Consider the following 11,551-nt stretch of genomic DNA (forward strand, 5'->3'; position numbering starts at 1 on the left):
GGATTTTCCTGAAAGATAAACCTGACCATACCGATTGGGATAAGCATATACCCGAGATTTTATCAGTTTTGAGAAGTGATTTTCATACGGCGATTCAGTGTTCTCCATACTTTGCATTATATGGCCAAAATATGGTCCAACATGCCTCAACGTACAACATTTTAGGGAAACTCGGCAGCCTTCGGGAAGACCAGGTTACGGTAGTAAGCCGAGCTGACAAGTTGACTAATATTCGTCAGCAGATCCGTAGAAATTTAGATCAGGCCAAGGATAGGGGAGTAACCACCTATAACAAGCGCTCTAGGCAAGCCAACTATAAGGAAGGTCAGGAAGTTTTTCGGAGAAACTTTGCCTTAAGTAACTTCAAACAGGGCATTAACGCCAAATTCCTACCAAAATACCTGAAGTGTCGCGTGCTTCGAAAAATAGGCAATGCACTGTATGATCTCGAAGACCTAAACGGGAAATTGATAGGTCGCTTTCACGCTTCGGACATTCGTCCGCAATGAACCAGAAAGAACGTTTCTTTGCCAAATTACAATTTGACTTTTTTTTCCTACCAATTGGACCTCTTTTTTTGTCTGGGCGTTTTGGCGGTCGGGGACATCTCGCCCAGTATTCTCCCCGAGCACTGACCTCATAGGATGTTCACGCGCGTGCTCACCGAGGACCGTGAACACCCTGGCAGTCCACGCTTAGGTCGGACTAGCCTTTTGGAGTTTGGACAAGTTCTCCAGATCAAAATGTCTACACCTTTTCTTTTTGTTTTGCCTTCCTGTGGGAGCAATACCCACTAGAAATCATCTTTCGGAGTTTTGACAAGTTCTCCATAACAAATGTCTAATTGCCGCAAAGCCCTTTTAAACTAGGAAACAGAATTAATTCCCAACTTGACTTAGTTTTTTTTGACGGACCTATGTTGCCCGGCTAGCTTCGTAGCAGGACTTTGAGACTCTTATCTCAGGGGTGAGTCGTGCCCCACGTTGCTTGTCGTCGGAGATCCCTGGCAGTGGCTTACCACAGATGATCCGGTTTCCTGTTCGCTTCATCGTCAGGTCTTCAAAGCGAAGCAGGTTTGTTACGGTCTGCTGCTACGGTCTACGGCTACGATCCACTTGGGAGCGTGTTCGCGCGAACACACCTAGTGATGGGGCGAAAGTTGCGATAAAAAGTATCGAAAAACAAGGGAAAAAACAGACGGGCCATCACTAGCGAAAATTGCCAGGAGTTTCCGGTAAAAAAAAAAAGAGGAAAGGTGAAAAATTGCGTGAGCGAAATTTTGGCGACCCTACAATTATACAAATGGGATATATAACATCTAGGGGCATAACTTCAGCAGCAAAGGCATCAAGTTCCGCTAATATACTGCTTTAGTAACCTTATTGCTCACTTCGCATCCCCAACGATTCTCAACTATACTACTTTGGTAACCTTATTGCTCACTGCGCATCCCCAACGATACTCAACTAATCACAAAACATCCTCGCCGGCTGTGCGTGTAAGCAGGTGATTGTCCAGAAACTAGGAAAGAGTCGATAGCGCAAAGCACCGAAACCGTTCTTTCCGACAAATCTCGTTTCTACGCGTCTATTTTGGGTGGTAATAAACCTTGCACCGGTTGTGTTGCGTGGACACAAGATCCAGTTGAAGTAGGTCGGCGTTCGCAGTCACACCTAGTGAGATAAACCCCTTCCTCTACGTTTACGAAGAACCCTACCATCTGCGGAAAAGCGTCCGACACCACCTCTGCCTCCAGGGCCAGCAGTACGCTTCCGCGTAATACAATCAACGTCAAAGAGCCAAGTCATCCGGCTCGTAAAGGGTAGCACGAAGCTTTATCGCCACCCGGTTCACTCGGTTACCTCGACCCAAAGCGCCAACCACCACCAACGGCCCTACTATTATCACGGGCACCACCGACAACAATATTAGCCGCAACCTTATCAGCTACGACCATAACGGCTACAACAATACTAGCCGCATCCTTATCAGCAACGACTATACCGGCATTAACAATGCTAGCGCAACCCTATCAGCTACGACCATAACAGCTACAACAATACTAGCCGTATCCTTATCAGCTACGACTATACCGGCTATGACAATGCTAGCGCAACCCTATAAGCTACGACCATAACGGCTACAACACTACTAGCCGCACCCTTATCAGCTACGACCATACCGGCTACAACAATACTAGCCGCAACCTTATCAGCTACGACCATACGGGCTACAACAACACCAGCTACAATAACAACCACAGAGCAGCAAACATCGGCCTGCGGCCATCCCAATTGCGACAACGAATATCAGCGGTTAAAGCGGTGAGTTCGCTCCAATACTGAACTAAATATACGTATTTGTATTCTTAACCTTGTTCTTAAATTTTTTTTTTTTGACTCTGCAACAACATATATTGTTAATATACAGACATATTCAAATTCAAGGCTATCACCCTAGTATAGAATCTTAACACGTAATACATATATACATGCATATACCTAAGTTAAAGAGAGCAAGCTGCATCCACTTGTAGTAAAGTTAACTTATTATACCATGCAAAAAAAAAAAAGTAGACGTAACGTAAAGTTAAGTAGATAGGTTTAATTAACTTAGAAGCAAGAAAAAAAAAGAAAAACAAAACAATACCAGCACTGACTGATAAATGCAAAACAGTTTACGTTTTACCTGAACATGTAAAACGATTTCATTAATTTTACTATAATTTTAAAAGTTCACATTTTGCCTGAGCAGGTAAAACGATGTCGTTAGTCTTACTATAAATTTAAAAGTTCACGTTTTACCTGAACATGTACAACGATGTCGTTAATTTTACCATAAATTTAAAAGTTCACGTTTTACCTGAACACGTAAACAATTTCGTTAATTTTTCTATGAATTTAAAAGTACACGTTTTACCTGAACATGTAAAACGATTCCGTTAATTTTCCTATAAATTTAAAAGTTATGTTTTACTTGAATATGTGAAACAATTTCTTCGAGGAGTATCATTTACCCCAAGTTTAATCTTAATTGCGTTTATAACAAATTTTCTTAGTACATATTACATATTAGTGTCATTATACTATGCGTTATACCGAATTGATATTTTGTTCTACAACAACATATTAATTTTGTAAGGGGGCCCCAATTATCGGAATTTGTATCCAAACTGTATACCCCTAGAATAGTTTTGTGAATAAAACGAAAACGGGCATTTAACCAAATTTTTACTTTGTATGTAATATATCTACTATTCAGTCATCGACTAACCTTCGTTGCATTCGGTTGTGTTTATCAACTAGCTTGATATCGTACGCTCAGTTCTTACTTTATTTCTCATTCCTCCCCTTTACGGGTTTGTCTTTATTTGTTTTTTCTCTCAAGCGCGTGTGCACTTAATCTGTACCATTGCATTAATAAAAAAAAAAATTATAAAATGGGTCCGAAGGGGCCCCCTTTAGGGGATAATAGGTTTTCCATTCTATCGGAAAGCCCAGAACCCAAACGTAAAAAACAGAATACCAAAATAACAAAAGAATTTTTTCCACCATTACCAGTTTTGAAAAAAGATAATCCTAAATATATAGTGGCAAGTGCTGTATACAACAATAAAAACAATAACGACAACAACACAAAACCATCCAAACCTCTAAACAAATACTCGTGTTTTGCTGTTCACAAAGCTTTAAAAAACATAAGCACTGATATTTTAAACATATCCGAGCTAAGAGACGGAAATCTTCTCTTATTTGTTAAAAATGCTGAAGTGGCAAATAAATTCCTCTCCACTAATTATCTGTTTGGCATATGCCATGTGAAATTTGACCTACACAACAACCTCAACTCCACAAAGGGCACAATTTACGCACCATGCTTAAATGACGTCCCAGAAAACGAGATTGTGGAAAATTTAAAAGAACAAGGTGTCACAGAGGTGTACAAATTCCCAAAATACATAGATGGCAAATCCTCTCCCAGCGGAGTTTTACTTCTAACCTTCGATCTTTATCACTTGCCAACAAAAATTGAAGTATCGTGGTACACCACAAAAGTAAGGCCTTACTACCCTAACCCAATGAGGTGTAAAAACTGCCAGCTACTTGGCCATACGAAGAAAAGATGCACAAAATCACCTGCATGTGACTCTTGCTCTCTCCCCCCTCACGACCCCACTCCTTGTTCTCGCACTCTTTGTGCTAATTGTTCCGGCGATCATAAAGCATCAAGTAAGTCATGCCCGAAGTTTATCCAAATGAAAGAAGTTATTGCAATAAAAACCGACAATAAATGTTCAATCCGTGAAGCTATACAAATTCAGCGAAAACAAACCCCGCAAAAAATCAATGAAAACTCAACTCCCTTCTCAGAAATAGTAAAATATCCAATGAATAAAAATAATAAGAAAAACTCAAACGAAGAAAACCCACAAACAAAGCAACCAACAACAAATAGTGCTAGCATTGAACCTAACAGTGCAAGCAAAGAAAAAACAGAAAATGAACAAATAGCAGAAAATAAAGAAAACCCAAAAATACAGAATGAACACACAATTGAGACTCACGAGTCTCCAATAAATACCAATACTCTTTCTTATGAATTCATTTCTCAAATAAACTCTCTCTCATCAGAATTTTTACCACAACTTACCTCTTATCTGAATCCCAGCGGTTCCCAAACCATCGATCCAGATAATACGAATTCAATTCTTATGAGCGATAGCGAATTATGAATATCCTCCAATGGAACGTTAATGGTCTTTTCAATAACTACCCAGACCTAAATCTACTTATTAAAGAATTTAACCCCGAGATTATATCTTTACAAGAAACACATATCCCAGCTGGCAAAACAGCATATCCCCCCAACAAATATGTTAGTTTTTTCACTAACAACCCCCAAAATACATCCTGTAAACAAGGCGTAGCCATCTTTCTAAAGAAATCTTTGCACTACAAGGAGGTTCCTGTTACCTCAAGTATTCAATGTTTAGCAATAGAAGTGGATATTGGCTTTAAAATCACAATAATTTCATGCTATATCCCCCCTGATCAGAGCTTCAGCCTCAAAGAGCTGATAGACATCATTAATCTGGTTTCAACACCCATCATACTAATGGGCGACTTCAATGCATGGAATCCCCTCTGGGGTTCAACTGCGCCTAACAGAAGAGGTAAAATCATTGAAGATTTAATCCTCTCAAAAAACCTAGTTGTACTCAATGACGGTTCTCCTACACATTTCTCAACCCACAAAACCTTTTCCCATCCCGATATTATCCTCTCGTCAGCATCCATAGCTCCGAAGCTTTCCTCTAAAACATCAAATGACCTGCACAATAGTGACCACTTCCCAATCATAACTTCCCTTTCAATCCCCACTCCCTCTCAAATCAAACCCACTGCTAAATTCATTCCTGAAAAAGCCGATTGGCCTAAATTCTGTGAAATATCAAAATCCCTTTCCAATGAAAAACCATGCCTGACGAACATAAACGCAGAAGCAGCAGCAATAAAATCGATTATTCGCTCAGCCGCTCACCTCGCAATACCCCAAACTAGTACGAAACAATTCTCTTCTAAATTACCTTACTGGTCGAATATCTTGTCGATCCTTAGAAACTCCAAACAAAAGGCATGGTCCCAATATAAAAGTAATAGAACTGATGAAAATCTTATTAAATACAAAAAAGCAAATGCCCTCTTCAGGCGCGAGCTTAAATCGTCAAAACGGCAATCCCTTGAAAAACTTACTTCGGAAATCACACCCTCATCTAGCCCCAAAAAAGTGTGGGCGGATATAAAAACTCTTACTTCTTCACCCCAACGAAACCACATCGCTTTTATTCATTCAGCAGAAGGCCCAATCTATGACTCACAAATCATCGCGGATAAATTTGCTGAAACCTGGTCAAAGTACTCACATTCGTCTAACTTCAGTTCATATTTCAACACCCTTAATGAAAAGATTAAAAAAGAAATCTATATAAATCACTTCCCCTCCTCTTTCGCAACTAAAACTGATTCTTCAATAACATTAGTTGAATTTGAGAGTACGATTTCTGCAATGACCGGCAAAACCCCGGGTGCAGATAAAGTATCTTATCCCATTTTACGTAATATACCTTTTCCCTTAAAGTTAAGACTTATACGGCTATACAACTTGATCTTTGATGAAGGTGTATACCCACAAGAATGGAAAACTGCGGCTATTATACCTATCCTAAAACCTAATAAACCAAATACTGATATTCTGAACTACAGGCCAATTTCACTCATACCGTGTATGTCTAAAGTTCTAGAAAAAATTGGTTCACTTAGATTGATATGGTATGCAGAACAAAATGGTTTAGTTAATCCACACCAATTCGCATTCAGAAAAGGCTTAGGCGTAATTGACCCCCTTTTGATGTTTGAACATTTTACCTCCCACGCTCTTGCTACAAAATCTCACGTGTCAATACTGAGTTTAGACTTTGAAAAAGCCTACGACAGGATTGGTGCTCATTGCGTCCTCGAAGAACTTAAACGATGGAAAGTTGGAGAAAAGTTGTATAACATCGTAAAATCTTTTTTATTAAATCGTAAGTTTTTCGTTCGTACAAACAACCAGAAATCTAAAACTTACCCGCTTCATAATGGTATCCCTCAAGGATCACCGTTATCCGTCACTCTCTTTACTATCGCCTTCAACGCAGTCAGCAGAATTATCAGCGCATATGACCAAATCGAGCACTTTATATATGCCGATGATGTAGTAATATTTTCAAATACCAAAGACTTGAACGCAGTGAAGTCTACTTTCTCTAATATTCTAATAGATTTGAATGATTGGTCAAAAATATCTGGAGCCAACTTATCGGCTAGCAAAAGCACATCTTTCCATATTTGTAGAAAACACAAATGCGTCTTTCCCAACCTCTCCCTTGATAACTCCCCGATCCCTCATACTAACAGCCTAAAGATACTGGGCATAATTTTTGATAAGAGATTTACTTTTAAAGAGCATTGTGAGTACATTAGAATAAGCCTCATCTCTAGACTAAATATCATAAAATACTTGTCTTCTAAACATTGCTTAGTACATATAAGAACACTTGTAAATATCACAAAAGCCATGCTACTCTCTAAAATCGATTTTGGACTCCCAATATATGGAAACTGCGCAAAAACGCATATCAAACGTCTGCAAGTACCGTACCATGCCGCCGCTAGGAGGAGCATTCGCGCCTTTGCGACATCGCCAACAAAAGCTGTCTTAGCCGAAGCTGGACTACCAGCTATCCACGAAAGAATACAACACAACTCAATGATGCTAATTCCAAAAATGCTTCATTGCAAAAGCAAATTAATGTTTTCATACATTCAAGCAGAATGGCTCCAAGGAAACAAAAGCAAATCAACATCAGCGATTTCACGTGCATTAAACTTTGCAAGAGAGCTCGAAATTATTTCAAAACCAACAATAGCACAATTAGAGACTCCCCCTCTATGGCTATCAACAAGGGCTGTGTTTATGAGCAATCTCTTAAAATATCCAAAGACGTCAACGAGCGCCAACAAATACAGGCAACTCTACAACAAAGCCATTGAACCTCTGAAGGGATCTTGGCAGTTTTTATATACTGACGGTTCAAAATCCGACACCAGCTCTACGTTTGCGGTGGCAAACGAGCTTAGTGCAACAATCGCCGTCGGTGCTTTACCAACGTACTGCTCGATATTCACAGCTGAAGCTGTTGCGTTACTTGAAGCGGTACAATACGCCTCCCTCAGTGGTGATAAATACGTCATATGCAGTGATAGCAAATCCACCCTGGAAGCCCTTTCAATATATTATAATAAAAACCCAGTGATTAATAAAATCAGCAAAATCCTCTTCGATTATAAAGACTCAATCAAGCTCATGTGGATCCCGGGCCATGTTGGTATTGAGGGGAACGAAAAAGCGGATAGACTAGCTAAAGAAGCTAGCAATCAACCATTGTACGCGTGCGATTATTTCATCGACAAAGATATCAAACAACTTGCCAAAAAATCCCTCCATAAAGACTTTACACAATATTGGTCTGACTATCACCACTGGTACAAAGAATCAAACCCCACAGGCGATCCACCAAAATATTCACATAATGCACCATGCGCTAAACTCAAAACATTTGTCCGACTTAGAATCGGACACACAGTGACCACGCACTCATATATTTTAAATGGCTCAGAACCACAAGCATGTGTCCACTGCGGATCGGCCGACAATACTGTCACTCATATTCTAGACGTTTGCTCCGGACTGCATCAAATTAGAACCTCCGTTTTCAATAACATCAAACCATCATCCTATCTCAAAAATCACGACACAGAGAGTATAAACATAATAGATAAGTTCATAAAGCTATGTAAGATTTCCATATAATACTCAATTTAATTACATTAATCATACTCCAATGCTCTACCACGCTGAGCCAGAGGGGTTTGATGACGGCATCTCCGGGGACAGTCTTCGTGGAGTTTAGGGAGTTTCTCTCGGAATGAGGGTGTTTGTTTTGAAATCTTTGAGCCCATCCTCGGCATACATGAATCTATTCTTGTATCCTGGGAATGGGTTCGTGGATTTCGGAGGCAGACATTTGTATTCTAGGTGATAATCTTGGAGTTCTATGGTGGCTGTCTTTTGGTGATGGATTTTCTTGAGATTTCTTTGGCTTAGCGCAAATAAAAAAAAAAAAAAAAAAAAAAAAAAATTTTTTTTGTTATTTTTTGTATTACATATGTACGTATAGATATAGTTAAGTCTTTTATTTGAGAAGTAAGCCGAAAGCCCTGGTAGCTAGTGCTTAATATTATCTAGGTGTAGTAATTATTAATTAGTTATTACTCTTGTTAATAAATAAATAAATAAAAATAAATATCTACTATTCATAAGCACATTTATTTAAAATTTTATTTTTTTTCACACCAATCGCTTATAACCCTTGTCAAGAAAAAAGGTGGTGACATAAATATAGGTATAGCTTTAAATCTTTCTTTTATAGCATACATACGTTAGTAACAATGAAATTTGAATAAACTTGTAAATAATATGGGAATGCTGGCGTCGCCATTTATTTAGAAGGCACGTAGGGTTACCAGGTAAGGGGCCACCGAAAATTTAGGTGCGTCGGTGGCCATGGATTTTGAGGGTGGGTAAAGCACCGGGCGTCGCAACACCACCCTCTGCGCCCCCTATATATATTCGGCCCTTTTATTTGTATTTTTATTTTTCAGCCGTTTTTTTTTTTACTTTGATTTTCAACATTGGTAACCGGCCACGTCCGGTTCGGTAATTTTTTTTTGCGTATAGTTTTTTTTGAAGTTTCTTTTTTTTTTTGAATTTTAAATTTTGAATGTTTAACGGTCTGTCCGTGGCATCCGGTTCTGCCGGATGTCGTTTTCTTTGAATTTCAAGCGTTTTGAGTCGGTCTCTGCGCTTCTGTCAGGTTTTTTGAATCTGACAGCTGAGTTTTTTTTAAGGCATAATAGAAATTTTTTTCTGTTTATGGCGCAGGAACAGTAAGGTTGGCAAGGACCCGCCCCAGCCGACAATGACTAGCCACTGTGCACCACCACATCATGCCGACCGCCTTCTTTACTGCTTCCACCGAAAATGCGTATCCATAACAAGTGATTTGTATGCACATCAATAATTCAATCATTATTTCTACACATATGTGCATAGGAGCAACGGAGAAGCAACGCACAAACACATGCATATATCTTATCTCAGGTGCTCACAAGAGAGGGCAATAATTTATGCAAGTATTACTCGCGCGCATATGAAAAGCTATAAACGTAGTTGTGGCTGGTGATTTTGTAGCTGATAACTAACTAGTAAGTTCTGGAATGGAAAGGCCTAGAAGTATGCAACGAGAAATCAAAAAGTATAAAAGGACGCGACAGTAGAGGCGCAAGAACAGTTTCATCTAAGCTATCAATCAGTTTGAGTTAAGCAAACTATCCGTAAGCGAAATATAAGTGTTATTGTGAAGTACTTTAATAAAGGCCAATTTGCATTATTGAAGAGTGGATTTATTTATTCAACAGTTTAGTGATTCGAACTTGGCAGAAGGTTGCAAATAAGAGGATTTGCAGTAAATTCGTTATAATATATAAATTTGCAGGTTACCTTTTGGTTGAAGCTGGAACCTGCGGCGGGATACGTCCTTTCTTCTTGATGTAAGAAAACAAGTGAAGTAAAAAATATATAACAGATCAATACCACTTTCCAGTCAAACTGTTTATTTATTCCAGCGATGTTCATTTGTATGGTTAACATAAACAGTTTGACTGGCACTGTTAACCAATATAAGAAAATATGCGAGGGCGACCTTTTATGTTTGGAGTTTGGGCTGTTGGCCTAAACAAACGCCTCTAACACTCCTCTCATTATGGTCCACCCTGTTGAAACAGCAAGTTTCCTTGGGCTCACGTTAGATGACATTGATGACAATTTGTGATCGGTCGCACCTATTGGACAACATATGTATATACAACAACAACAACAATGTCTTTACCGTTAATACAACAACAACAAAGAAGGTGCTGTGACTAAAATGTGCAGTAGGTATGGGGGGTAAAAAAATTTCAACGGAGTTCATACCATGACTAAAATCTCTTTCCGGTAGAAACTGGATTTGCCCATAACCGTAAAAGACACTTGGACCTGGGGATTGTTCTGCAATCAAAATAACAAATATTGAGTAATCCCGCCTTTTAGATTAAGCGAAGCACTATATTATTTTAACAACAACAACAAAACAATGTAATAAATATCAAAATTAGCTTTTTCCTGAAAGTACTAAGCCATGCCTCTTATAAGCGTTGCATATGATTTGGCTGTTTTTGGTTGTAATTCTCCAAATAGCTGCTCACCTAACTCACCATCTTTCCATAATTTACGTCGTACATCTGCATTAGTTTTGAACCTCTAATAATTCTTCGGGCAAAGGTTCTTCGTTATTGTAAAACAAGTAAGTTCTAAAAGTTTTTGTTTTAATTCGTGGCTAACTTCCACACCCTTTTGTTTCATAAAATTGTATACCACTATAGCATCCTTCACCTGTGAGTGTGGAATCAGACGTTGCAGAGTATCAGCATCAAACTTCGAGCCTTCAGTGTAAATAATTTTAGGAGAAAAAGCTTCAATAAAAGGTTCAGCTACATGATGCTGTTAAAACAAAGCAGCTGTTAAATAGCGTCTAATGAAATATATATTCCACTTACATTAAAAACTTGACGATGCTATTTTCTAATAAACTTATGTCCTACTCGTAGCCAGTTTGATTTACGAACACCACTCGAAAAGGCTGCAAGCCTGCCAAAACACTGCCCTCGGAATTGCCCCGGAATGTTCTATATTAAATATTTATGCAAAAGAGTATATCGAAAAGGTAAACCGTTGTTGCTGATTTACGGGAAACCGACACCCTAGCAAGCTACTGGTTAATATTCGGGACATTTAAAAACACAATCAATATTATTGAAATCGTTTAGAATGTTTTTTATTTATTTATAAT

Source organism: Eurosta solidaginis, chromosome 1 (assembly GCF_040869045.1).
Source record: "Eurosta solidaginis isolate ZX-2024a chromosome 1, ASM4086904v1, whole genome shotgun sequence".
Lineage (NCBI taxonomy): Eukaryota > Metazoa > Arthropoda > Insecta > Diptera > Tephritidae > Eurosta > Eurosta solidaginis.